Source organism: Pongo abelii, chromosome 6, assembly GCF_028885655.2.
Source record: "Pongo abelii isolate AG06213 chromosome 6, NHGRI_mPonAbe1-v2.0_pri, whole genome shotgun sequence".
In the NCBI taxonomy this organism is placed as follows: domain Eukaryota; kingdom Metazoa; phylum Chordata; class Mammalia; order Primates; family Hominidae; genus Pongo; species Pongo abelii.
In genome coordinates this window covers 78,316,648-78,342,569 of record NC_071991.2, presented here as the reverse complement: position 1 = coordinate 78,342,569, position 25,922 = coordinate 78,316,648, and the positions used below count along the sequence as shown (strand labels likewise).

The 25,922-nt window shown below is 39.6% G+C and overlaps 1 long non-coding RNA gene across 1 annotated transcript; it reads left to right on the top strand.

Annotated features, from left to right (window-relative positions):
* The first annotated feature begins 8,078 nt into the window (after positions 1-8,078).
* Positions 8,079-25,610, top strand: LOC129060393 (uncharacterized). Its single transcript, XR_008527078.2, has 3 exons — positions 8,079-8,269; positions 22,454-22,623; positions 25,480-25,610. It is a non-coding gene; the product is annotated as an uncharacterized LOC129060393 (long non-coding RNA).
* The last annotated feature ends 312 nt before the right edge of the window (positions 25,611-25,922 follow it).

Below are 25,922 nucleotides of genomic sequence, written 5' to 3'. Positions count from 1 at the left end.
CAAGGAGGAAGAAGACGTTACTCCCAATATCGTAGAGGGTGTACCCCGTCTGTGACATGGGTCGTAACGACCAAGAAAGGAAATGACGTTACTCCCAATATCGCAGAGGGTGTGCTCCCTCTCTGATACACTTTGTAATATGCAAGGGCGGAGATGATGTTACTCCCAATATTGCAGAAGGTGTATACCCTCTGTGATATGGTTCGTAATATCCAAGGAGGGGAATGACGTTACTCCCAATATCGCAGGTTGTGTATCCCCTCTGTGATATGGTTCGTAATATCCAATAGAGGAGATGACGTTACTCCCAGTATCTAAGGAAGTGTACGCACTCTGTGATATGGTTCATAATATCCAAGGGGGAAATGACGTTCACCCAATATCGCACACGGTGGACCCCTTCTGTGATACTGTTCATAATATACAAGGGGGGAGATGATGTTACTCCCAATATTTCAGGGGGTGGACTTCCTCTGTCATATTGTTCATAATATTCAAGAAGGGAGATGATGTTACACCCAATATCAAAGGGGATGGTACCCATCTATGATTTTGTTCATAATATCCAATTGGGGAGATGGTGTTACTACCAACATCACAGAGGGTGTACACCCTCTGTGATATTGTTAGTAAAATCCAAAAGAAGACACGATGTTGCTCCCAATATAGCGAAGGTGTACCCCCTCTGTGTTATTGTTCGTAATATCCAAGGGGGGAAATTTTCTTACTCCCAATATCGTAGGAGGTGTATCCTCTCTGTAATATTGTTCATAATATCCAAGGGGGAAATGATGTTACCCCCAATATTGCAGGGGGTAGAACCCTCTGTGATATTGTTCATAGTATTCAAAAGAAGACATGATGTTACTACCAATATCGCAGAGGGAGCATACCCCCTCTGTGATATTGTTCATAATATCAAAGGGGGGAGATCATGTTACTCCCAATATCACAAGGGGTTTACGCCCTCTGTTATATTGTTCGTAATATCTAAGGAGGGAGATGATGTTATGTCCAATATCACAGAGGGTGAACCCACTCTGTGATATTGTTCATAATATCCAAAAAAGGAGATGATGTTACTCCCAATATCGCAGGCAGTATACACCCTCTGTAATATTGTTCATAATATTCAAGGGGGAAGATGGTGTTTCCCCCAGTATCACAGGGGGTGTACCCCCTCTGTGATTGGATTATTGGTAATATCCAATGTAGCTGATGATGTTACTCTCCATATTGCGGGGGGGTGGGTAGCCCCTCTGTGATATTTTTCATAATATCTAAGGGGAAGATGGTGTTACTCCCAATATGGCAGGGATGTACCCCCTCTGTGATATTGTTCATAATATTCATGGGGGGAGATTATGTTACTCTCAATATCGCAGGGGGTTTACCCACTCTGTGATATTGTTCATAACATTTAAGGGGGGAGATAATGTTACTCCGAGTATCACAGGAAGTGTACCCCTTCTATGATATTGTTTATGATATCCAAAGTAGGAGATGATATTACTCCCAATATCACAGAGGGTGTACTCCCTCCCAAACAGAGGGTGTACTCCCTCTGTGATATTGTTTGTAATATCCAAGCGGGGAGATTATATTACTCCCAGTATCATAAACACCCTGTGTGTACACCCTCTGTGATATTATTTGTAATATCCAAGCAGGGAGAGGATGATATTACCCTCAGTATCGCAAGAGGTATACACCCCATGTGATACTGTTCGTAATATCCGGGGGGAGAGGATGATATTACCCCCAATATCACAGGAGGTGTACACCCCTTGTGATATTGTTTGTAATATCCAGGGGGGAAAGGGATGATATTACCCCCAATATCGCAGGAAGCATAGACTTCCTTTGATAATGTTCATAATATCCGAGGGGGGGAGTATAATGTTACCCCCAATATCATCGTGGGTGTTCACCCCCTGTGATATTGTTTATAAAATCCAGAAAGGGAGAGGATGATGTTATCCCCAATATCGCAGGGGATGTACACAGCGATATAGTTCATAATATCCAAAAAAGAGAGGATGGTATTACCCTCAATACTGCAGGGAGTGTACACCCCCCTGGGATATTTTTTGTAATATCCAGGGAGGGAGAGGATAATATTACTCCCAATATGGCAGGAGATGTACACCCCGTTGTGATATTGTTTTTAATATCTGGGGGAAGAGGAGGATATTACCCCCAATATGGCAGGGGGTGTACACCCCCTGTGATATTGTTCCTAATATACAGGCGGGAGAGGATTATATTATTCACAATATCGCAGGGGTGTACAGCCCCCTGTGATATTGTTTGTAATATTTAGGAGGGGAGATTATGACATTACCCACAATATCGCAGGGGGTGTACACCCCTCTTTTATATTGTTCATAATATCCAGGGGTAGAGAGGATGATATTACCCCCAATATTGCAGGGGGTGTACAACCCCCTGTGTTATTGTTCATAATATTCGGGGGGGAGAGGACGATATTACCCCCAATATCGCAGTGGTTGTACACCCCCCGTGATGTTGTTTATAATATCCGGGGGGAGAGGATGAGGATGATATTACCCCCAATATTGAAGGGGATGTACAGCCCCCTGTGATATTGTTTGTAATATCCAGGCGGGTAGAGGATTATATTACCTCCAATATCGCAGTGGGCCCACAACCCCCTGTGATGTTGTTCGTGATATTTTGGAAAAGAGAGGATGATATTACCACCAATATTGCAGGAGGTGTACAATCCTCTGTGATATTGTTCGTAATTTTCGGGGGGAGGGAGACAATGATATTATCTTCAATATCGCAGATTGTGTACACCCCCCTGTATTATAGTTCATAATACCCAGGAAAATAGAAGACGACATTATCCCCAATATCACAGGGAGTGTACACCCCCCTGTGTTATTGTTTGTAATATCCAGGGGAAGAGAGGATGATATTACCTTCAATATCACAGGCGGTGTACACCCTCCGTAATTTTATTCATAATAACGAATTACTCCAAATATCGCAGGGAATGTACACCCTCTGTATTGTTATTCATAATAACCAAGGGGCGAGGTGATATTATTCCTTATATCGCAGGGGGTGTACACACTTTTTGGTATTATTTCTAATATCTGGGGAGGACATATTACTTCTAATCTCGCAGGGGGTGTACACTCTCCGTGCTATTATTCTTAATATCCAAGGCGGGACATTATATTACTCCTAATATCGCAAGGGGTACATTCTCTGTGATATTATTCATAATATCCAAGGGGGAACATGATATTATGCCTGATATTGCAGGGGTTGTACACCCTTCATGGTATTATTTGTAATATCCAAGGGGAAACATGGTATTACTTTGTGGAGGGTGTCCACTCTCCATGATATTATTTGTAATAGCTAAGGGGAAACATAATATTACTTCACAGGGCGTGCACATTCTCCATGACATTATTTGTAATATTCAAGGGGGGACATGATATTACTTCCAATAGCGCAGGGAGTGTACATCCTTCATGGTATTATTCACAATATCTAAGGGGTCATGACATTACTCCCAATATTGCAGAAGGTGTACACCCTCCATGGTGTTATTTGTAATATCCAAGGGGGGCATGATATTACTTATAATAGTGCAGGGCGTGGTCACCCTCCGTGGTATTATTCGTAATATGCAAAACGGGAGGTGATAATGCTTCTGATATCGTAGGAGGTGTACACCCTTTGCGGTATTATTCGTAATATTTAAGGGGAAACATGATATTACTTTGCAAGGGGTGTAAACCTTCCGTGATATTATGTGTAATATTCAAGAGGAGACATAATATTACTTCACAGAGGGTGTATAACTTTTGTGAGATTATTTGTAATATTCAAGGGGGGAGAGAATATTACTTCGCAGGGTGTGTACCCCTCTGTGAGATTCTTTGTAATATCCCAGTGGAGAAGAGATGATATTACTCCTAATAATATTGCAGGGGTGTACCCCCTCTGCGGGATTCTTTGTAATATTTCAGAACGGAGGTGACATTACTCCTAATAATATCATAGGGGCTGTACCCTCTTTGTGAGATTCTTCTTGATATCCCAGGTGGGAGATGACGTTACTCCTTGTAATATAGCAGGTGGTGTACACCCTCTGTGATATTATTTGCAATATCTCAGGGGGAGATGATATTACTTATAATAATGTAAACACCCTGTGTGTACACACCCTCTGTGATATTCTTCATAATACCCAAGGGGGATGATGATATTACTCCTAATATCTCAGGGGTGTACACCCTCTGTGATATTATTAATAATTTTTAAGGGGGGAGATGATGTTACTCCTAATATCGCAAGGGGTGTACATCCTCTGTGATATTATTCGTAATATCCAACGGGGGAAATGATGTTACTCCTAATATCATAAACACGCTGTGTGTACACCCTCTGTGATATAATTCGTAATATCCAAGGGGAAAGATGATATTATTACTACTATTGCAGTGGGTGTAGACCCTCCATGATATAATTCGTAATGATGTCCAAGAAAAAAGATGATATTACTTCTAATATCACAGTGGGCGTACACCCTCCGTGACATTTCTCATAATGATTTTCAAGAAAGGAGGTGACATTACTTCTAATATCACAGTGAACGTACACCCTTTGCGATATTATTCATAATGATGTCCAAGGGAGGAGAAAACATTACTTCTAATACCTCAGTGTGCGTACACCCTCTGTTATATAATTCATAATCATGTCCAAGGCAGGAGATTACATTACTCCTAATATCTCAGTAGGCTTATAATATCGCAGTGGGCATACACCCTCCGTGATATTATTCGTAATGATGTCCATAAAGTAGATGACATTTCTCTTAATATCACAGTAGGCTTAAACCCTCTCTGATATTATTCATAATGATGTCCAAGGGAGGAGATGACATTACTCCTAATATCGCAGTGGACGAACACCCTCTGTGATATTATTCGTAATAATGTCCAAGGGAGGAGATGACCTTACTCCTAATATAGCAATGGACATACACTCTCTGTGATATTATTCGTAATAAAGTCCAAGGGAGGAGATGACATTACTCCTAATATCTCAGTGGGCGTAAATCCTCTGTGATATATTGGTAATGATGTCCAAGGGACGAGATGACATTATTCCTAATATCGCAGTGGGCGTACACCCTCTGTGATATTATTCTTGATGTCCAAGGGAGGAGATGACATTACTCCTGATATCGCAGTGGATGTACACCCTCTGTAATATTATTCATAATATCCAAAAAAGGAGATATTACTTCTAATATCGCAGTGGATGTACATCCTCTGTGATATTATTTGTAATAGGCAAGGAAGGAGGTGATATTACTCCTAATATCCCACGCACCCTGTGTGTACACCCTCCGTGATTATATTTGTAATATCCAAGGGAGGAGATGACATTACCCCTAATGTCTCAGTGGTTGTACACCCTTTGTGATATTATTTGTAATATCCAAGGAAGGAGATATTACTCCTAATATAGTAGTGGGTGTACACTTTTTGTGATATTATTCATAATATCCAAGGGAGAAGATGATATTACTCTTAATATTGTACACACTTTCTGTGTACACCCTCTGTAATATTATTCATAATATCCAAGGGAGGAAATTATACTGCTCCCAATATCGCAGGGGGTGTACACTTTCTATGATACTCCTCGTAATAGCCTAATGAGGAGATGATATTACTCCTAATATCGTAGTGGGTGTACGCCCTCTGTGATAATATTTATAACATCCAATGGAGAAGAGGAATTACTCCTAATAAAACAGGGAGTGTACACCCTCTGTGATACTATTTGTAATATCCAACGGAGGAGATGATATTACTTCTAATATCACAGGAGGTTTACACCCTCTGTGATACTATTCCGAATATCCATGGGAGGAGATGATGTTACTGCTAATATCGCATGGGGTGTATACCCTCGGTGATACTATTCTTCATAATATCCAAGGGAGGTCATGATGTTACTTCTAATATCACACACGGTGTACACCCTCTGTGATACTATTATTCGTAACATTTAAGGGAAGAGATTATGTTACTTCTAATATCACATGCAGTGTACACCCTCTGTGATACTATTATTTGTAATATTTAAGGGAGGAGATGATGTTACTCCTAATATTGCATGGGGTGTACACCCTTCGTGATACTATTATTCATAATGTCTCAGAAAGGAGATGATGTTACTGCTAATATTGCATGGGGTGTACACCCTCTGTGACACTATTATTCATAATATTTAGAAAAGGAGATGATGTTACTCCTAATATTGAACAGGTGTATATTCTCTGTGATACTATTATTTGTAATATACAAGGAAAGATATAATGTTACTCCTAATATCGCATGGGACTTACACCCTTTGTGATGCTATTATTCTTCATATCCATGGGAGGAGATCATGTTACTTCTAATATCACATGGGATGTACACCCTCTGTGATGCTATTATTTGTAATATCCAAGGGAGGAGATGATGTTACTCCTCATATTGCATGGGTACACCCTCTGTGATGCTATTGTTCGTAAAATCCAAAGGAGTAGATGATGTTACTTGTAATATCCCATGGAATGTACACCCTCGGTGATGCTATTATTCATAATATCCAAGGAAGGAGATTATATTCTTTCTAATGTCATACAAGGTGTACATCCTTGGTGATACTATTATTCACAATATCCAAAAAAGATTATATTATTCCTAATATCACAGGAGGGGTACACCCTTAGTGACATTATTCATAATATCCATGGCGGATGATGACATTGCCCCTAATATCACCATGGGTGGTCACCCTTTGTGACATTATTCATAATATTCATGAGAGATAATTATATTGCTACAAATATCCCCATGGGTGGACATTATGTGACATTATGTGACATTATGTCACATAATGAGGTGACAATATGTCACCTCTGTGACATTATTCATAATATCCAAAGGAGATGATGATATTGCCCCTAATATCACCATGGGTGGACTCCCTCTGTGACACCTTTTGTAAAGGAGGATTATAGAGTGAGCAATATATTTTTACATATCTGTTGAGGGTCCCTAGCAAATATTATAACATCTGAACTGTGAAAGCCTGGATTAACAACTAGAATTTTAAATAACAATTGTCTTATTCACAAAATGTTGTAAAGCTTAAGATGGAAAAATACAAAATGATTTGACATTACCTAAAGGAGCATGAGCTCTTGTTAGGTATATGATGGTGGCCCTGAACTTGAGCCAACATCTATAATCCCTTTTATCAATCAACAAGCCATGTTCTTTTATATGGCCTGTAGACTATTAAAATACAAAAATGTGATAATGGATAAACAACCAACACAAAGCCCCCACACTTCAAATACTGTCCTGGATTGATGAGGGAAGACTGGTTGGTGTGGGGGTGGGGGAGAATTCAAACATTTATCTGCAATCCTAATGGTTAAAATTTTACCAGGAACAGACTTGCCACTCTCTTGAAATACTGTCTCTGAGATTAACGTAATAACAGCATCATCTCTGTTGAAAGGCTACGTTCCCTTATGATGCTGATTTTTTATGTATGTTTTTGTTTTCTTTTGAGAAGGAGTCTTGGCCAGGCTGGAGTGCAGTGGCGATCTCGGCTCACTGCAACCTCGGCCTGCCAGGATCAAGCTATTCTTCTGCCTCAGCCTCCTGAGTAGCTGAGACTACAGGCGCGTGCCACCATGCCTGGCTAATTTCTGTATTTTTAGTATCGACGGGGTTTCACCATGTTGGCCAGAATTGTCTCCATCTCCTGACCTCGTGATCCACCTACCTCGACCTCCCAAAGTGCTGGGATTACAGATGTGAGCCACCGCACCCAGCCTGTGTATGTTCTTTATGTTTACCCTACCAAAAGCAGATCTGAGCATTTTTGCTCGCCTTAGAGGTGCATAAAAGAACTCTAAGCTTAGGTATGCAGAATAGGCACTGGATGTATGTAGTGAGGTTACCAGAAGTCTTGTTGGCTCCCTAATGTCCTTATCATCTCTCTTTGCAGGCTGCGGATGCACACAAGGCAACTAAAATCTTAGGCATCATTCGAAAATGTTTGGCTGCCTGCTACAAACTCAGAAGAGAGAACACTTACTTATATTCATACTTATATTGGACTGGATATATTTCAAATCCAATTCTTTTTTTAAAAAGATGCTTCACTTTAGGAAATAAGACATCAGACCAGCAACATCAACTAGGTATGGAATAACTTGCTGGTGAAACGCTTAAAACTAGGAATCTTCTAAATCTTCTAAAGGTGCTTAAGATAATGGAGAAATCAATAAACAGGCATCCAAGTGTTGTGGCTGTAAAGCAATAACATAGGGTCCCTAGTAAAGAGTAAGCCTAAGAGTTGGTTTTGGAGAGAACTTGGGCCAAGAACAGCAGAAAAAGCTAAATGAGCTACTTATCTTGATGTGTTTTAATATTGGTGCATTAGCAGTATCTTATGGAAGTTGTGAACACTAAGAACGAATTTCAAGAAAAATAAAAATGTTTATAGGGAATATTAAAATAAAAACAGCTTAAATTAGTTCTATAAATAAAATAGGCCTGGCACAGCGACTCACGCCTGTAACCCCAGCACTTTGGGAGGACAAGGTGAGAAGATCACTTGAGGCCAGGAGTTCAAGACCAGCCTGGGCAACAAAGTGAGACCCCATCTCTGTTCTTTTTAATATCAAAATTATTATAATAAAAAAGTAAAAATAAACGTACCTACTTAGAACACATATTAAATAAAGGAATGCCATGAGAAAATGGCACTGCATTTACCAAGTCACCCCTAGATTCTTGTGCAATGATAAAGATTGGGACTATGTATTAACAATTTCATAAATAAATAATCAACAATTTTCTTTCCATTATTTTAATGCTGGGTAAAGCCTGAAATGTGGTGTCAAGTTTTCCATTTGCATTACGTCAAATTCTTGTCTACTATGGATATTCTGATATGACAAAGACTAGTTAAACTCCTATTGAAAGATTCGCCATTTACTACACTCAAATAACTTCTCTTAGACATAGATTCTTTGATGTTGAATGAGCATTGGGTTACGACTGAATCTCCTCATGCAAATACACGTTTATTACATTTATAATCTTTTTGCATGGCATGAATTTGATACTAAACAAGGTAGTTTCTTTGACTGATGGCTTTTTCACATTCATTGCAGTAATGGAATTTTATTCCCATGCGAATTCTCCAAATGTGACTAAGGTATGAAAATATTAATAGCATGAAAATTGAATTATCTGATGCTGAGTAACGGTTGAGCTATGACTGAAGGCTTTACCACAGGCAGTGCATACATGATTTCTCCCTGGTGTGAACTCTCATAGAAAAAACAAGAGAGGCCTCCCAATATTGCATGGACGTACAATGATAATGTGCCATGAACTGAAAATATAATTATTTGGCACTCAGCACCCGAGGTCTTAGCACCTGGGCCCATGTCTCCAGAGGTGAAGAGCAGAGTCAGATGCCTCCCTCCGCCCCCACAGAGGTCTCCCACCATTCTAACCTCACAGGGCTTGAGGTGGGATGAGATTTAAATTTATATGAAAATACTTACAAATATTTTAAAATTATTTCTTACTATTGCTATATTTATCATACAAAAATATGAATACTTAATCATTTTTAGGTGAGGCTAGTGTAAAAAAATGGACCTTCCAATCAAAACTCCATAAATAAAAATTTTAAATGCTATCTTGGTTCTCATCCTTGGCAATGATTCTTAAATATATCTCTATGTATTAGGAATCTGCAGCTCTGCAGTGTGGCCTAGGCATCTGACAGTCTGTGTATGTACGTGTGTGTGTGTGTGTGTGTGTGTGTGTGTGTTTATTTCTGTCATTGCTTTTTTAAAAACTTAATTGATTGAATTTTTTTAAGAGATAGGGTCTCACTATGTTGCTCAGGTTAGTCTCGAACTCCTGAACTCAAGTAATCCTTTTCCCTCTGCCTCTGGAGTAGCTGAGACCACAGGTATGCACCGTCATGCCCAGCTTGCCATTGTTTTTTTGTTTGTTGTTCTCTTTCTTTCCTTCTTTCTTTCTTTCATTCTTTTATTCTTTCTTTCTCCTTTTTCTTTCTTTCTTTCTTTCATTCTTTTGTTCTTTCTTTCTTTTCTGTCTTTTTTTTTTTTTTTTTTTTTTTTTTTGGAGAAGACTCTTGTTCTGTTACCCAGACTGGAGTGCAGTAGCATGTTCATGGCTCACTGCAGCCTCAATCTCCTGGGCTCAAGAGATCCTCTCACCTCAGCCTCCTGAGTAGCTAGGACTATAGGCACATGCTACCACACCCAGCTAATTTTTAAACTTTTTGTAGAAACTGGATGTTGCCATGTGGCCCAGGATGATCTGAAACTCCTGACCTCACGTGATCCTCCTGCCTCAGCCTCCCAAAGTGCTGAGATTACAGGCATGGGCCACCATGCCTGGCTGCCATCGCTTTTTTAACAGCTTTATTGACATATAATTCACATACTGTATAATTTATTCATTCAAAGTGTACAAATCGACAGTTTTTAGTATATTCACAGAATTTTGCAACCATCACTAAAATTAAATTTTAACACATTTTCAGCACTCCAAAAAAGAAACCAATACACTTTAAGAGTCACTCCTCATTCTCCAGTCTCACACCTGACCCACAGTCCCAGGCAATCTACGTTAGATCTCTTTAGAGAGACTCACTTTCCGGACATTTTAACCTACTTTCTGTATCTTCGAATTGGTCTATTCTGGACATTTCATATAGATAGAACAATACAATATGTAACATTTTGTGATTGGTTTCTTTGACTTGACATAATATTTTGAAGTTTCAACCATGTTGTAGCATGTGTCAGTATTTCATTCCTTTTTTTTTTTAAATATACTTTAAGTTCTGGGATACATGTGCAGAATGTGCAGATTTGTTATATAGGTATACACGTGCCATGGTGGTTTGCTGCACCCATCAACCTGTCATCTACATTAGGTATTTCTCCTAATGCTATCCCTCCCCTAGACCCCCACCCCCAGACAGGCCCTGGTGTGTGATGTTCCCCTTCCTGTGTCCATGTGTTCTCATTGCTCAACTCCCACTTATGAGTGAGAACATGCAGTGTTTGGTTTTCTGTTCCTGTGTTAGTTTGCTGAGAATGATGGTTTCTGCTTTCATCCATATCCCTGCAAAGGACATGAACTCATCCTTTTTTATGGCTGCATAGTATTCCATGGTGTACAAGTGTCATATTTTCTTTATCCAGTCCATCATTGATGGGCATTGGGGTTGGTTCCAAGTCTTTGCTATTGTTAACAGTGCTGCAATAAACATACATGTACATGTGTCTTTATACTAGAATGATTTATACTCCTTTGGGTATATGCCCAGTAATGGGATTGCTGGGTCAAATGGTATTTCTGTTTCTAGATCCTTGAGAAATTGCCACACTGTCTTCCGCAATGGTTGAACTAATGGTCCCACCAACACTATAAAAGCATTCCTATTTCTCCATATCCTCTCCAGCATCTGTTGTTTCCTGACTTTTTAATGGTCACCATTCTAACTGGTGTGTGATGGTATTTCCTTGTGGTTTTAATTTGCATTTCTCTAATGATCACTGATGATAAGCATTTTTTTGTAAGTTTTTTGGCCACATAAATGTCTTCTTTTGAGAAGTGTCTGTTCATATTGTTCACCCACTTTTGGATAGGGTTGTTTTTTTCTTGTAAATTTGTTTAAGTTCCTGTAGATTCTGGATATTAGCCCTTTGTCAGATGGATAGGTTGCAAAATTTTTCTCCCATTCTGTAGGTTGCCTATTCATTCTGATAATAGTTTTTTTTGCTGTGCAGAAGCTCTTTAGTTTAATAAAATCCCATTTGTCAATTTTGGCTTTTGTTGCCATTGCTTTTGGTGTTTCACACATGAAGGCTTTGCCCATGCCTATGTCCTGAATGGTATTGTCTAGGTTTTCTTCTAGGGTCTTTGTGGTTTTAGGTCTTACATTTAAGTCTTTCATCCATCTTGAGTTAACTTTTGTATAAAGTGTAAGGATGGGGTCCAGTTTCAGTTCTCTGCATATGGCTAGCCAGTTTTCCCAGCACCATTTATTAAATAGGGTATCCTTTCCCCATTGCTTGTTTTTGTCAGGTTTCTCAGAGATCTGATGGTTGTAGATAAGTGGCATTATTTCTGAGGCCTCAGTTCTGTTCCATTGGTCTATATATCTGTTTTGGTACCAGTATCATGCTGTTTTGGTTCTGTAGTGTTATAATATAGTTTGAAGTCAGGTAGCATGATGCCTCCAGCTTTTTTTTTTTTCCTTAGGATTGTCTTGGCTATATGGGCTCCTTTTTGGTTGCATATGAACTTTAAAGTAGTTTTTTCCAATTCTGTGAAGAAAGTCAATGATAGCTTGATGGGGATAGCATTGAGTCTATAAATTACTTTGGGCAGTATGACCATTTTCACAATAATGATTCTTCCTATCCATGAGCATGGAATGTTTTTCCATTTGTTTGTGTCCTCTCTTATTTCCTTGAGCAGTGGTTTGTAGTTCTGCTTGAAGAGGTCCTTCACATCCCTTGTAAGGTGGATTTCTCATTATTTTATTCTCTTTGTAGCAATTGTGAAGGGGAGTTCGCTCATGATTTGGCTCTCTGTTTGTCTGTTATTGGTATATAGGAATGCTTGTGATTTTTGCACATTGATTTTTATATCTTGAGAGTTTGCTGAAGTTGCTTATCAGCTTAAGGAGATTTGGGGCTGAGACGATCGGATTTTCTAAATATACTATCATGTTATCTGCAAACAGAGACAATTTGACTTCCTCTCTTCCTATTTGAATATGCTTTATTTCTTTCTCTTGCCTGATTGCCCTGGCCAGCACTTACAATAGTATGTTCAATAGGAGTGGTGAGACACCCTTGTCTTGTGCCGGTTTTCAAAGGGAATGCTTCCAGGTTTTGCCCATTCAGTATGATATTGGCTGTGGGTTTGTCATAAATAGCTCTTATTATTTGAGATACATTCCATCAATACCCAGTTTATTGAGAGTTTTTAGCATGAAGATGTGTTGAATTTTATTGAAGACCTTTTCTGCATCTATTGAGATAATCATGTGGTTTTTGTCGTTGGTTCTCTTTATGTGATGGATTACGTTTATTGTTTCGTGTACGTTGAACTAGCCTTGCATCCTAGTGATGAAGCCAACTTAATCGTGGTGGGTAAGCTTTTTGATGGGCTGCTGGATTCAGCTTGCCAGTATTTAATTGAGGACTTTCACATCAATGTTCTTCAGGGATATTGGCCTGAAATTCTCTTTTTTTGTTGTGTCTCTGCCAGGTTTTGGTATCAGGATCATGCTGCCTCATAAAATGAGTTAGGGAGGAGTCCCTCTTTTTCTATTGTTTGGAATAGTTTCAGAAGGAATGGTACTAGCTCCTCTTTGTATCTCTTGTAGAGTTCAGCCGTGAATCTGTCTGGTCCTGGGCTTTTTTTGTTGGTAGGGTATTAGTTACTGCCTCAATTTCAGAACTTGTTATTGGTCTGTTCAGAGATTTTACTTCTTCCTGGTTTAGTCTGGAGAGGGTGTATATGTCCAGTAATTCATCCATTTCCTCTAGATTTTCTAGTTCATTTGCATAAAGGTGTTTATAATATTCTCTGATGGTAGTTTGTATTTCTGTGGGATCAGTGGTGAGATCCCCTTTATTATTTTTATTGTGTCTATTTGATTCTTCTCTCTTTTCTTCTTTATTAGTCTGGCTAGTGGTCTATTTTGTTAATCTTTTCAAAAAATCAGCTCCTGGATTCACTGATTTTTAAGGATTTTTCATGTCTCTATCTTCTTCAGTGCTGCTCCGATCTTAGTTATTTTTGGTCTTCTGCTAGCTTTTGAATTTGTTTGCTCTTTGCAAAATAACAAAATTTGTTCTTTTAATTGTTATGCTAGGGTGTCGATTTTAGATCTTTCCCACTTTCTCCTATGGGCATTTGGTGCTATAAATTTCCCTCTAAACACTGCTTTACCTGTGTCCCAGAGATTCTGGTACATTGTGTCTTTCTTCTCATTGGTGTCAAAGAACTTATTTATTTCCACCTTAATTTCGTTATTTATCCAGTAGTCATTCAGGAGCAGGTTGTTCAGTTTCCATGTAGTTGTGCGGTTTTGAGTGAGTTTCTTCATCCTGAGTTCTAATTTGATTGCACTGCGGTCTGAGAGACTGTTATGATTTCCATGATTTTGTACTTGCTGAGGCATTTTTTACTTCCAATTATGTGGTCAATTTCAGCATAAGTGCAATGTGGTACTGAGAAGAATGTATATTCTGTTGATTTGGGGTGGAGAGTTTTGTAGAGAACTTGCTTTGTGAATCTGGGTGCTCCTGTATTGAGTGCATATATATTTAGTATAGTTAGCTCTTCTTGTTGCATTGATCCCTTTACCATTATGTAATGCCCTTCTTTATCTTTTTTCATCTTTGTTGGTTTAAAGTCTGTTTTATCAGAGACTAGGATGGCAACCCCTGCCTTTTTCCCTTCCATTTGCTTGGTAAATATTCCTCCATCCCTTTATTTTCAGCCCATGTGTGTCCTTGCATGTGAGATGGGTCTCCTGAATACAGCACACTGATGGGTCTTGACTCATTATCCAATTTTCCAGTCTGTGTCTTTTAATTGGGGCATTTAGCCCATTTACATTTAAGGTTAATACTGTTATGTGTGAATTTGATTCTGTCATTATGATGCTAGCTGGTTATACTGCCCATTAGTTGATGCAGTTTTTTCATAGTGTCAATGGTCCTTACAATTTGGTATATTTTTGCAGTGGCTGGTACCGGTTTTTCCTTTCCATGTTTACTGTTTCCTTCAGGAGCTCTTGTAAGGCAGGCCTGATGGTGATAAAACCTCTCAGCATTTGCTTGTTTGTAAATGATTTTATTTTTCCTTCACTTATGAAGCTTAGTTTGACTGGATATGAAATTCTGGGTTGAAAATTGTTTTCTTTAAGAACGTTGAGTATTGGCCCCCACTCTCTTCTGGCTTGTAGGGTTTCTGCAGAGAGATCTGCTGTTAGTCTGATGGGCTTCCCTTTGTGGATAACCCAACCTTTCTCTTTGGCTGCCCTTAACATTTTTTCCTTCATTTTAACCTTGATGAATCTGAGGATTATGTGTCTTGAGGTTGCTCTTCTCAAGGAGTATCTTTGTGGTATCCTCTGTATTTCCTGAACTTGAACGTTGGCCCATCTTGCTAGGTTGGGGAAGTTCTCCTGGCTAATATCCTGAAGAGTGTTTTCCAACTTGGTTCCATTCTCCCCATCACTTTCAGGTACACCAATCAAACGTAGGTTTGGTCTTTTCACATAGTCCCATATTTCTTGGACACTTCATTCATTCCTTTTCATTTTTTTTCTTTCTAATCTTGTCTTCAAGCTTTATTTCATTAAGTTGATCTTCAATCTCTGATACCCTTTCTTCTACTTGATTGATTCAGCTATTGATACTTGTTTATGTTTCACGAAGTTCTCATGCTGTGTTTTTCAGCTCCATCAGGTCATTTTTGTTCTTCTCCCAAATGGTTATTCTAGTTAGCAATTCTTCTAACCTTTTTTCAAGGTTCTTAGCTGCCTTGCATTGGGTTAGAACATGCCCCTTTAGCTCAGAGGAGTTTGTTTTTACCCACCTTCTGAAGCCTACTTCTGTCAATTTGTCAAACTCATTCTCCATCCAGTTTACTTCCCTTGCTGGCAAGGAGTTGTGATCCTTTGGAGGAGAAGAGGCATTCTGGTTTTTGGAATATTCTGCTTTTTACACTGGTTTTTCCTCATCTTCATGGATTTATCTACTGTTGGTCTTTGGTGCTAGTGACCTTCAGATGGAGTTTTTGTGTGCAAGTTCTTGTTGATGTCAATGCTATTCCTTTCTGTTAGTTTTCCTTCTAAGAGTCGGGCCCCTCTGCTGCAGGTCTGCTAGAGTTTGCTGGAGGTCCCCTTCAGACACTGTTTGCCTGGATATCATCAGCGGAGGCTGCAGAAGAGCAAGTATTGCTGCCTGTTCCTTCCTCTGGAAGCTTCATCCCAGAGGGACACCCGCCAGATGTCAGCCGGAGCTCTCTCGTATGAGGTGTCTTTCGACTCCTGCAGGGAGATGTCTCCCAGTCGGGAGGCATGGGGGTGAGGGACCCACTTGAGGAGGCATTCTGTCCCTCAGCAGAGCTTGAGCGCTGTGCTGGGAGATACGCCACTCTCTTCAGAGCCAGCAGGCAGGAATGTTTGTCTGCTGAAGCTGGGCCCACAGCCGCCCCTTCCCCCAGGTGCTCTGTTCCAGGGAGATGGGAGTTTTATCTATAAGCTTTTGACTGGGGCTGCTGCCTTTCTTTCAGTGATGCCTTGCCCAGATAGGAGGAATCTAGAGAGGTAATCTGACTACAGCGGCTTTGCTGAGCTGCAGTGGGCTCCACCCAGTTTGAACTTCCCAGCAGTTTTGTTTACACTGTGAGAAGAAAATCACCAACTCAAGCCTCAGTAATGGCAGACACCCCTTCCCCCACCAAGCTGCAGCATCCCAGGTCAACTGTAGACTGCTGTGCTGGCAGTGAGAATTTCAAGCCAGTGGATCTTAGCTTGCTGGGCTCCATGGGGGTGGGGTCCACTGAGCTAGACCACTTGGCTCCCTGGCTTCAGCCCTTTTTCCAGAGAAGTGAATGGTTCTGTCTCACTGGTGTTCCAGCCCCCACTGGGGTATGAAAAAAACTCCTGCAGCTACCTTGGTGTCTGCCCAAAGGGCCGCCCAGTTTTGTGCTTGAAACCTAGGGCCCTTGTGGTGTAGGCAGGTACCTGAGGGAATCTCCTGGTCTGCGGGTTGCGAAGATGGTGGAAAAAGCCTAGTATCTGGGCCTGAATGCACTGTTCCACATGGCATAGTCCCTCACGGCTTCCCTTGGCTAGGGGAGGGAGTTCTTGGACCCCTTGCACTTCCCAGGTGAGGTGATGGCCCACCCTGCTTCTGCTTACCCTCCATGGGCTGCACCCACTGTCTAACCAGTCCCAATGAGATGAGCTGGGTACCTCAGTTGGAAATGCAGAAATCACCTGCCATCTGCATTGAACTCGCTTGGAGCTGCAGATTGGAGCTATTCCTATTTGGCCATCTTGCCAGCCCCCTCATTCCTTTTTAAGACTAAATGATATTTCATTGTATGTAGATGCTAATTTTGTTTATCCATTTATCTATTGACAGGCACATGCTAATTTTTGATGATTACGAATAATACTACTATGAACATTCATGTGTAAGTTGTGTGTGAATGCATATTTTTGTTTCTCTTGGCTACATACCTAGGAAAATAATTTCTGGGTCATGTGGGAACTCTACATTTAACTTTTTGATGAGTTTAAGCATCTTCATATTTTAAAGCTCCTTGGAAGGACAAGGACCTGTCTCTCTGACTTCCCAGGCTGTCTCTTGAAAGGGCCACACTCCAGGTCAGGTTTTTGAGAAATTACTTTAATGTTTTATGAAAAGAGAGGTGCCTTCACTTCAACTTTTTAAGGAAAAGACTCATCATAATGATTATTATCTCCCTTTCATCATACCTCTCTCCTTAGCTCAATATACTTTGAGAATGACATTATTCACCTTTTTAAGTAAATAGGTCACATAGCACAGTTACGAGCACATGCTATAGAGGCAGGCTTCCTGGTTCACATGCTGCCTTCCCTACTTACCAGCTGTATAATTTTGGCCATGTTACTTAACAGTTCCTCATCTATAAAAATGATATGATGACAATATGATACTACTTTCTTAGGGTTATTGTGGAAATTAAATTAATTAATATCTGTGAAGTCCATAGAATGGTACCTGGCATAGTCTAAGTATTCTATAAATGTTCATTCTTATTATCCCACTACCAACATTCCATAATGTTTGTCATATAGATGGTGCTCCATGAATATCTGCTGAATGAGATACAGGATAAGAGGGCTTAGCTAGAGCAAGACTCATCACATGTAAAGTATTAATAGAATGAACCAGTCCTTCCCATTTGTTCCTAGGGAAACTAATCACTCCTTCCTGGTTGCACCTATAGCACTTAGAACATCCAATAGAGCTGACATCTTGGCCTTGGAATATTGTGGCTGTGCTCAGATCTGTGGCTCACACACAGATACAAGCTCTTCTTCACCTTTTTATAACTGACACCCAGCAGAGGAGCCAAGCACTAAGCAGGTTTGCAAATATTCAATGCAACACCTTATTGGTACTTTATTGGCAATAAGACCAGTCTTAAATAAAATCTATATGTATATTAGCCAGAAGCCAAGACCACCAAGTTTTATGTGCAGTTTTATAATTAGCTAGTAGTATGACATTTGACCATATAGCTACCCTCTTTTGTGTTTTCCTAAGGTATAATATTGGCCCAGATGAAAATGAGATTTGTTTGGTTCAAAAATCGTCACAAATCAGCTATTTCATGTGATTCAACCTGATACTTCCAGCCCTCAAGTTCTATGCCCTAAGCAAGTAGTTCTCAAAAGACTCCTTTAGTCAAGGAAGAAAAAATACTCCTTATGACAGACTCGTACAACATAATGTACACCCAAGCATGAGTGTACTTAATAAGCATAGGTGACTTTGAAGCACAGCACTAAAAGAAGGGAAATAAGTATTTATTAACAGTCAGGACCACAATCCCATTTAAATTTCAAACAACTTTCAGAAATAGGTATCTCTCCACATTACAAATGAAAGAAACAGATGCCAAATGAATCACTTGTAAATGATACAGAAGTATTAAGTGTGGATCCAGGACTCCCACCTACCCCCAAGTCTATCTGAATATAGAGCCTGTTTTCCCCCACCATGACCCTCTGCTTTCGCTGAGGAAGCCTGACTTACACAGAATGGCCCTGGAAAGAATGACTAAAGGATAAGCAGCCAAAGCCAGAATGGAAAATAATTCATATACTCTAATTTTACTGCAGGATGCAACCGCAATTTTATTTCAGTTGTACCATTTATTATGAAATATCTCTTCTTGACTTCATCCCCAACCCTGACATTGAAGTCTCGATGGTAACATTAAAAAAATCTCCTAGCTATATCCTTAAGGGTTCAGAATAAAATCTTCCTGTACATGATAAGAGGCAGCATAGGTTAAGAGCCTACCCTGATTTCTGCTTCTTGGTGATCATAGAACTTTATACAAGTTACTTGGCCTCCTCTTGCCTCAGCTTCTCACTTCTGGAAAAATTAAGATAATATCAGTAACTATTAAGGAATTTTAAAACACACCTTCCTTTTCTTACAGAAAAAAAAAGAGAGGAGCTAAAAAATTATATTTCTGGGTTTTTTTGTTTGTTTTTTGTCCATTCTTGGTTAAAAAGGAATCAGCTAAGGAAACTTGAAGGCAAAAGAGTGATGTAGAAACTACAGGTACTTTATCGATAAACAGTTGATGTAAATGTCTTATTTTGAGTAGGTGACAAAATGGAAATGGTACTAACACTTGATTAAGTAAAGGCAAAACTGGCCAGGCATGGTGGCTCATGCCTGTAATCTAAGCCCTTTGAGAGGCCGAGGTGTGTAGATCATCTGAGCCCGGGAGTTCCAGACCAGCCTGGGCTACATGGCAAAACCCTATCTATACAAAAAATACAAAAATTAGCCAGGTATGGTGGTGTGCACCTGTGGTCCCAGCTACTTGGGAGGCTGAAGTGGGAAGATTGTGTGAGCTGAGAAGTCAAGGCTGCAGTGAGCTGAGATTGCACCACTGCACTCCAGCATGAGTGACAGAGTGAGACCCTGTCTCAAAAACAACAACAACAACAACAACAACCAAACAAACCTAATATGATATGAATAAATTTAACTCTGTAACTCCTCTGTATAAGTCATGGCAGTTTTCCTCTTGTGTGATTTCCTTCTTTTCACTATAAAAAAAATGAGGACTCTTCTGTTGCCGAACTTTGCTAAATCATATTAATAATATGTATGCCAGTTAAGGTGTGATTTTTTCTTTTTCTCTTCTTTATTTGTTCTCCAAAAAGCCATCACAAGAGAGAACAATTTTGTTTTTTTTTTTGAGATAACGACTAAGATTAACGTGGTCCCTTTTATATAAGCTAGTAAGACAAATTGTTTTTAATTTTTAAACAAAATTATTATTTTTTAGAGACAGGGTCTCACTCTGTCACCCAGGCTGGAGTGCAATGACAGTATTACTGCTCACTGCAGCCTTGACTTCCCAGGCTGAAGGGATCCTCCTGCCTCAGCCTCCTGAGTAGCTGGGACTACAGGTGCACACCACCACACCTGGCTAATTTTTTATTTTTTGTAGAGACAGGGTCTCATCATGTTGCCCAAGCTGGTCTGGAACTCCTGGGCTCAAGTGATCCGCCCACCTCAGCCTCCCAAAGTGCTGGGATTACAGGTGTGAGCCACTGTGCCCAGCCTATAATATTTTACATTGTAAAATTAAAACATTAATAAGTTTCTAAACCTGAATCTAACATGTGGCTTTATGTCCTGACAACTCCACATAATGTTATGATGATTAAAGGAGTAAATTCATGAAAAACACTTAGGACAGTGTCTGGCACAAGCTAAGTGTTCAGGAAATTATTATTATTAGTGTTGCATCTTAATCGTCTCAAGCTATTATTTTTCACCCATCATATTTATTGTAAAATAGAATTTGGCCCTGGGAATCAATGACCACATACATGGTATAACTAATCTCAAATATTTAAATTGACTAAGATATCTGTTTCTTTAAGGTAATCTTGGCCCATAGAGTCTAACTAGATCAATGGTTTACAACCATTAAAAGAAAAAAAAAAAAATGAAGCCCATAATGCAAAAACATTTCACAGGACTCCATGTGATATAAATTATATAAATTGTATTTTGATTTATCCCCTAGCTGAAAAAAATACATAAAGATTAAAAGCTACCATAAATCCTCTAATGCTTTGAAATTAATTTGTACTTTGTTTTTGACAATGTATATTTGAAAACTTATATTTGAGCCATATTCATTCACACGACAGTTAAGCTTGTAGAATATACAGATTCACTGGCGTTTTAATAGCTTAATGGGCTCTTGGGAAGCCATGGCTAGCCATTAGGGATAATGAGTTAGAAGGGTCAGCAAAACCTTTCCTGCAAAGGGCCAGAGATTAAATATATTAGACTCTGCTGGCCATGTATGTCTCTGTTGAAATAACTCAACTTTGCCGTTGTAGCAGTGGGCAACATGTAAACAAATGGGTGTAGCTGTGTTCCAATAAGACTCCACTTTCAAAAGCCTCAGCCCACACTGAAGGTGGGGAGGTTATGCAAAGGTGTGAATGCCAGGCAGCAGGGATCACTGGGAGCCCTCGCAGAGGCTGCTGGCCACGTAGCCCAATGCTCATGATCCCCAAAGTGTATTTGGAGGAACATGAATTGTTGATGTGTTTGGGAATTGTTTTTAAGCTGCATTTTATATTTAAACTATATTTTTAAAATTTTACACAGGAGCTTCAATCAAGCTGTGTAATAAGCATATGGGAGTCATTTATATTATTCTCTATAATTTATTTGTTTGTAATATATCAAAACAAAAATGCCTTAAAAATAGACAGTAAAAGAATCAAACACATTCCTAGAGTTGTTTTTATGAAACAATCTGTTTATATAGTTTGTCTATGTGCTGGTTTACATTTCATATCTTGTCATAATTTTAACGAATGTTTATATAATAGTAAGTTTCTCTCATAGACCATCTCTCTTCTGCTTACCACATTTCCTTTAACGCCCTAATTACAATGACTCTGAGATTCTACCTGAAAAATTAGCAGGATGCCCCCACATCCTAGCTTTTCTCTCCACAAATATCGAGTAAAGCCCCAGCTTTGTTTATACATGTCCTTGAGTCAGACCTCATTGCCACCTACTGATGTGATATAATTTGGGTGTGTGTCTCCTCCAAATCGCATGTTCAAATGTGACCTCCAATGTTGGAGATGAGCCTAGTGAGAGGTGTTTGGGTCATGGGGGCAGATCTTTCATTAATGGCTTGGTGCCATCCCAATGGTAATGAGTGAGCTCTCATTCTGGCAGTTCACATGAGAGCTAGGTTGTTTAAAGGAGACTGGGACCTCCTCCTCCCTCTCTTGCTCCCTCTCTCCTGCCATTTGATATGTCCACTTCCCCTTTGCCTTCCACTATGAATGGAAGCTTCCTGAGGCCCTCCCGAAGCAGATGCTGGTACCATGCTTCTTATACAGAACTATGAGCCAAATAAACCTCTTTTCTTTATAAATTACCCAGCCTCAGGCATTCCTTTACAGCAATACAAAGTAGACTAACACATGATGCTCATTTTTTTTAAAGCATGCAAACAGTAAGAAGATTCCCCTCTCTCAGTGGATGTAAAGTAGTGATTCTGCATAAATGTATCAGCCCTATAGCTCAACTTCTTCTGGAGTGGACTTCCCCTAGACCTGGAGAGCGAGTCCTGCCCAGCGTACACGGCCTGAAGTTTGAGATCTCTTCCAATTCAGGTAATATTCCGCTTTCTGTATGCCTGATCTCTACATATATCTGACATTGATTTTTAACTTAAATGAGGAAACAGGAAATTATTAATTACAAGCTCCTAAAACTACAACAGGTGTTATAAAACTTCTGAATATAAACAGGCAGACAGCAAAAATGTACACAGGCATAAAAGGTAAACCTGAGTGAGAAAAAGGAGCTGAAAAATGAAAGCCTCGCTTTGAAACAAAACAGCACTGAAGAGTCTACAAAGAGAGAGTGACTGGAGAGAGACTGATGTGGGAGAGCAGAGTGGGGATCAGATTATAATGAGTATCTCTCCCACACTAAGAAAGTGCGGCTTTTTTTGATAGGCAATAAAGTCACATATAACAGCTGTATTTAAATTGTTCACAGGTGATGGAGCTGCAGGTAATTCTTTTCTTCTTCCTTTTTGTATTTTACTTTTTCTTTTTTTTTTTTGAGACAGAGTCTCACTCTGTCACCCAGGCTGGAGTGCAGTGGCATGATCTCATCTCACTGCAACCTCCACCTCCTGAGTTCAAGCAATTCTCCTGCCTCAGCCTCCTGAGTAGCTGGGATTATAGGCACACACCACCATGTCCAGCTAATTTTTGTATTTTTAGTAGAGACGGGGTTCCACCATTTTGGCCAGGCTGGTCTCGAACCCCTGACCTCGTGATCTGCCCACCTTGACCTCCCAAAGTGCTGGGATTACAGGTGTGAGCCACTGCGCCCAGCCTTAATTTTTCTTTATTGGAAAAGAAAGAAAATCTATATTTTTAAGGCCACCAGCCAGAGCACTTAGAAAAGAAGGAGGATGTATATTGCTTTTGCTCTTTCCTGTTAGCCTGACATTTGCAACTATATTGACTCTGCTGGGGTCACTTTCTCTAATTTGTGGATTTTTTTTTCTTTCTCAGCTGCCTGGAGGATATGTATGGGTCCATGACTCGGCCACCACATAAGATTGTGAAGATTATACCTGTCAAGGGTGCCCAGTCAAGGAAGAAGAGTGGCTGAATTCAGCCTGTGCTCTGCCTGAAAGCCCTATGTTCTGTGTGGGCCTTAGTCCACCTAGAGGAAGGGGTATCTTTTAAAAGTACACACAAAGGCACATCATGGGCTGGCAGCAGCTCTGCCTGGCCACAGGTGAGCTAGCAGTGCCAGATGCCTCCAGAATAGACTGGAAGGCCTTCTGTCCCTCTATTATGTCAAAACTGCAACTGGAACTACTTTGTCCAAGAAAAGGAGAGAGAAACCATAGGAAAAGGCCATAGGAGAATGGTGTCTGGAAAAAAAAAAACTGCAAAGAATATAAGAGATATGAATGAAGCAGATGCAATGAAACAACAGGTTTAATTTCAGGCTTAAGTTTATTTTAGCGAATGGAATAGAATCCCCATTAAGTAAACACGAATACAAAGGGTTTATTGAGAAGATACAGAGGAATTGCACAGAGCCAAAAGCCCAGCCTGGCTTCACAAGACTTGGAAAACTAGAGTGAGGTTCAAGGAGGTTTTCCCCATTCATTTCTCCGGAGTCACACAGCCTCTCCTCTCCTCACCTCTGTATTGTCTGCTCTACTCTCCAGTCTCTCTCTAAAGACAAGTTTTTCTTACTCATTAGAAAGCTCACAGCAAAAAATGGCTCCTCGATCTCAACTTCATGGGACCATTCTATTCATGCATTCACTGTTCTCTGATCACAATGTGTATAGATTTGGATCAAATTTCCAAGAGATGAGAGAGCAAATTCCTATTTCACTCACTTGCAGATTCAAAATTAACACAGATATGATTTGTAAAGAGAGTATTTCTACCAAACTTGACCAGGACAGTAGATTTCTATACTGAGTTCTACAGATCAGCCCATAGCTGTGTTGAAGTCAAATAAAATATAGAGACTAATCTCTAAATTTAAAACATTTTATTTGGGAAGCAAAGATTGGATTTAGCACATACCCACAGACTGGGTGGCCTTTAGTATGTCCGAAGAAAAAAGAGAAGGTTGGAGGCTTTTATAAAAAGGATAAATGTTACATATTATTTTGAAAGTAATTTCATTGGCACTAGTAAGGTTTTGGATAGCTGGCAAGCTCTGGTTGGTGAATGATGGTGGTGGCTAAAACCAGTTGTAGAGTTACAGCAGGCTGTTTCTGTAGCTATTATATTAAAACTAGTTCACGTTAAAACAGAGAGTTTCAGCAGCCAGGTTTGCAGAGAATTACATTCTTGGAGCAATATGATATGCCCTGAGTACATTTTCCCCCTGGCTCCTCAACTCTGATTTAGTTGAGTATAACAATAATGACCCAATTTGTGTGATCAACTTTCACAGCTGGTTCCCAATCATTGAGTCACAAAGTAAGAAATAATCAAGACAAGATATAAGCAATTTTATGAAAATTCCCCCACAATGTGATGAATTTATTGATGAACATCAACAGTGAAATAACCATGCTTAAAACTCCCTGTTCTATATAAATTATTGAACTGACAGACACAGGCATGTGAGTTATCAAAGAAAAAATAAGTATGCTTTTTAGATAGAATGCCTGGGGAATTAATGAGTTCAAAACTTAGGGAGATGCATTATTCTCTCTTGTTAAACAAAATGAGACCATATTTATGGGTTAATATTTGGCAAAGGTGTACACTTACCATCAGAGATGGCTTTGAACAGTCATGGAGTCTGAATGCTTTATTTAGCAAAAATTGTACAAGAACCCTATTAGAATACTAAGGCTACAAAATTCAGAGCAGGTAACCTTGATTTATACGTGCAGGAAAAATAAGTCTTTCAAATGTCAGAGTCTGGAGTTTTCTGCAATGAAGTAATAAATTTTGCTATTTTTACAGGTCAACAAGAAAACTCAATTCCTCTTCAGGAAGTTAAGTGACTTAAAGATTACATAAGAGCTAAGAAGACAAGCCAGCTAAGCATGTTCAAGACCGGGCTTTATGAAACTGCACCAATTGATCATAATGGTGTGAGTTTCAAGCCCCTTCATAGCTTTCCTATAGCTCACTCTGTGCATCTCCCAAATGACAAAAACAAGGCAAACCCACAGAGTATTAGTTTACATCATATGCAAAAAACACAAAATCCAGAGTATAGAAAATGGAAGAAGAAAAATGAAATCGATGAACGTTAATGTCATTAAAGTTAACACCATATGCATGGAACTTTGATCTGGCATAGTTTTTTGCCACATTTTATTTAAAAGATTTCAATTTATGCATCCGTTTCCACATCTAGGTTATGGATTCTGACAGATATAAGATTGTCTCTTATTTAATCT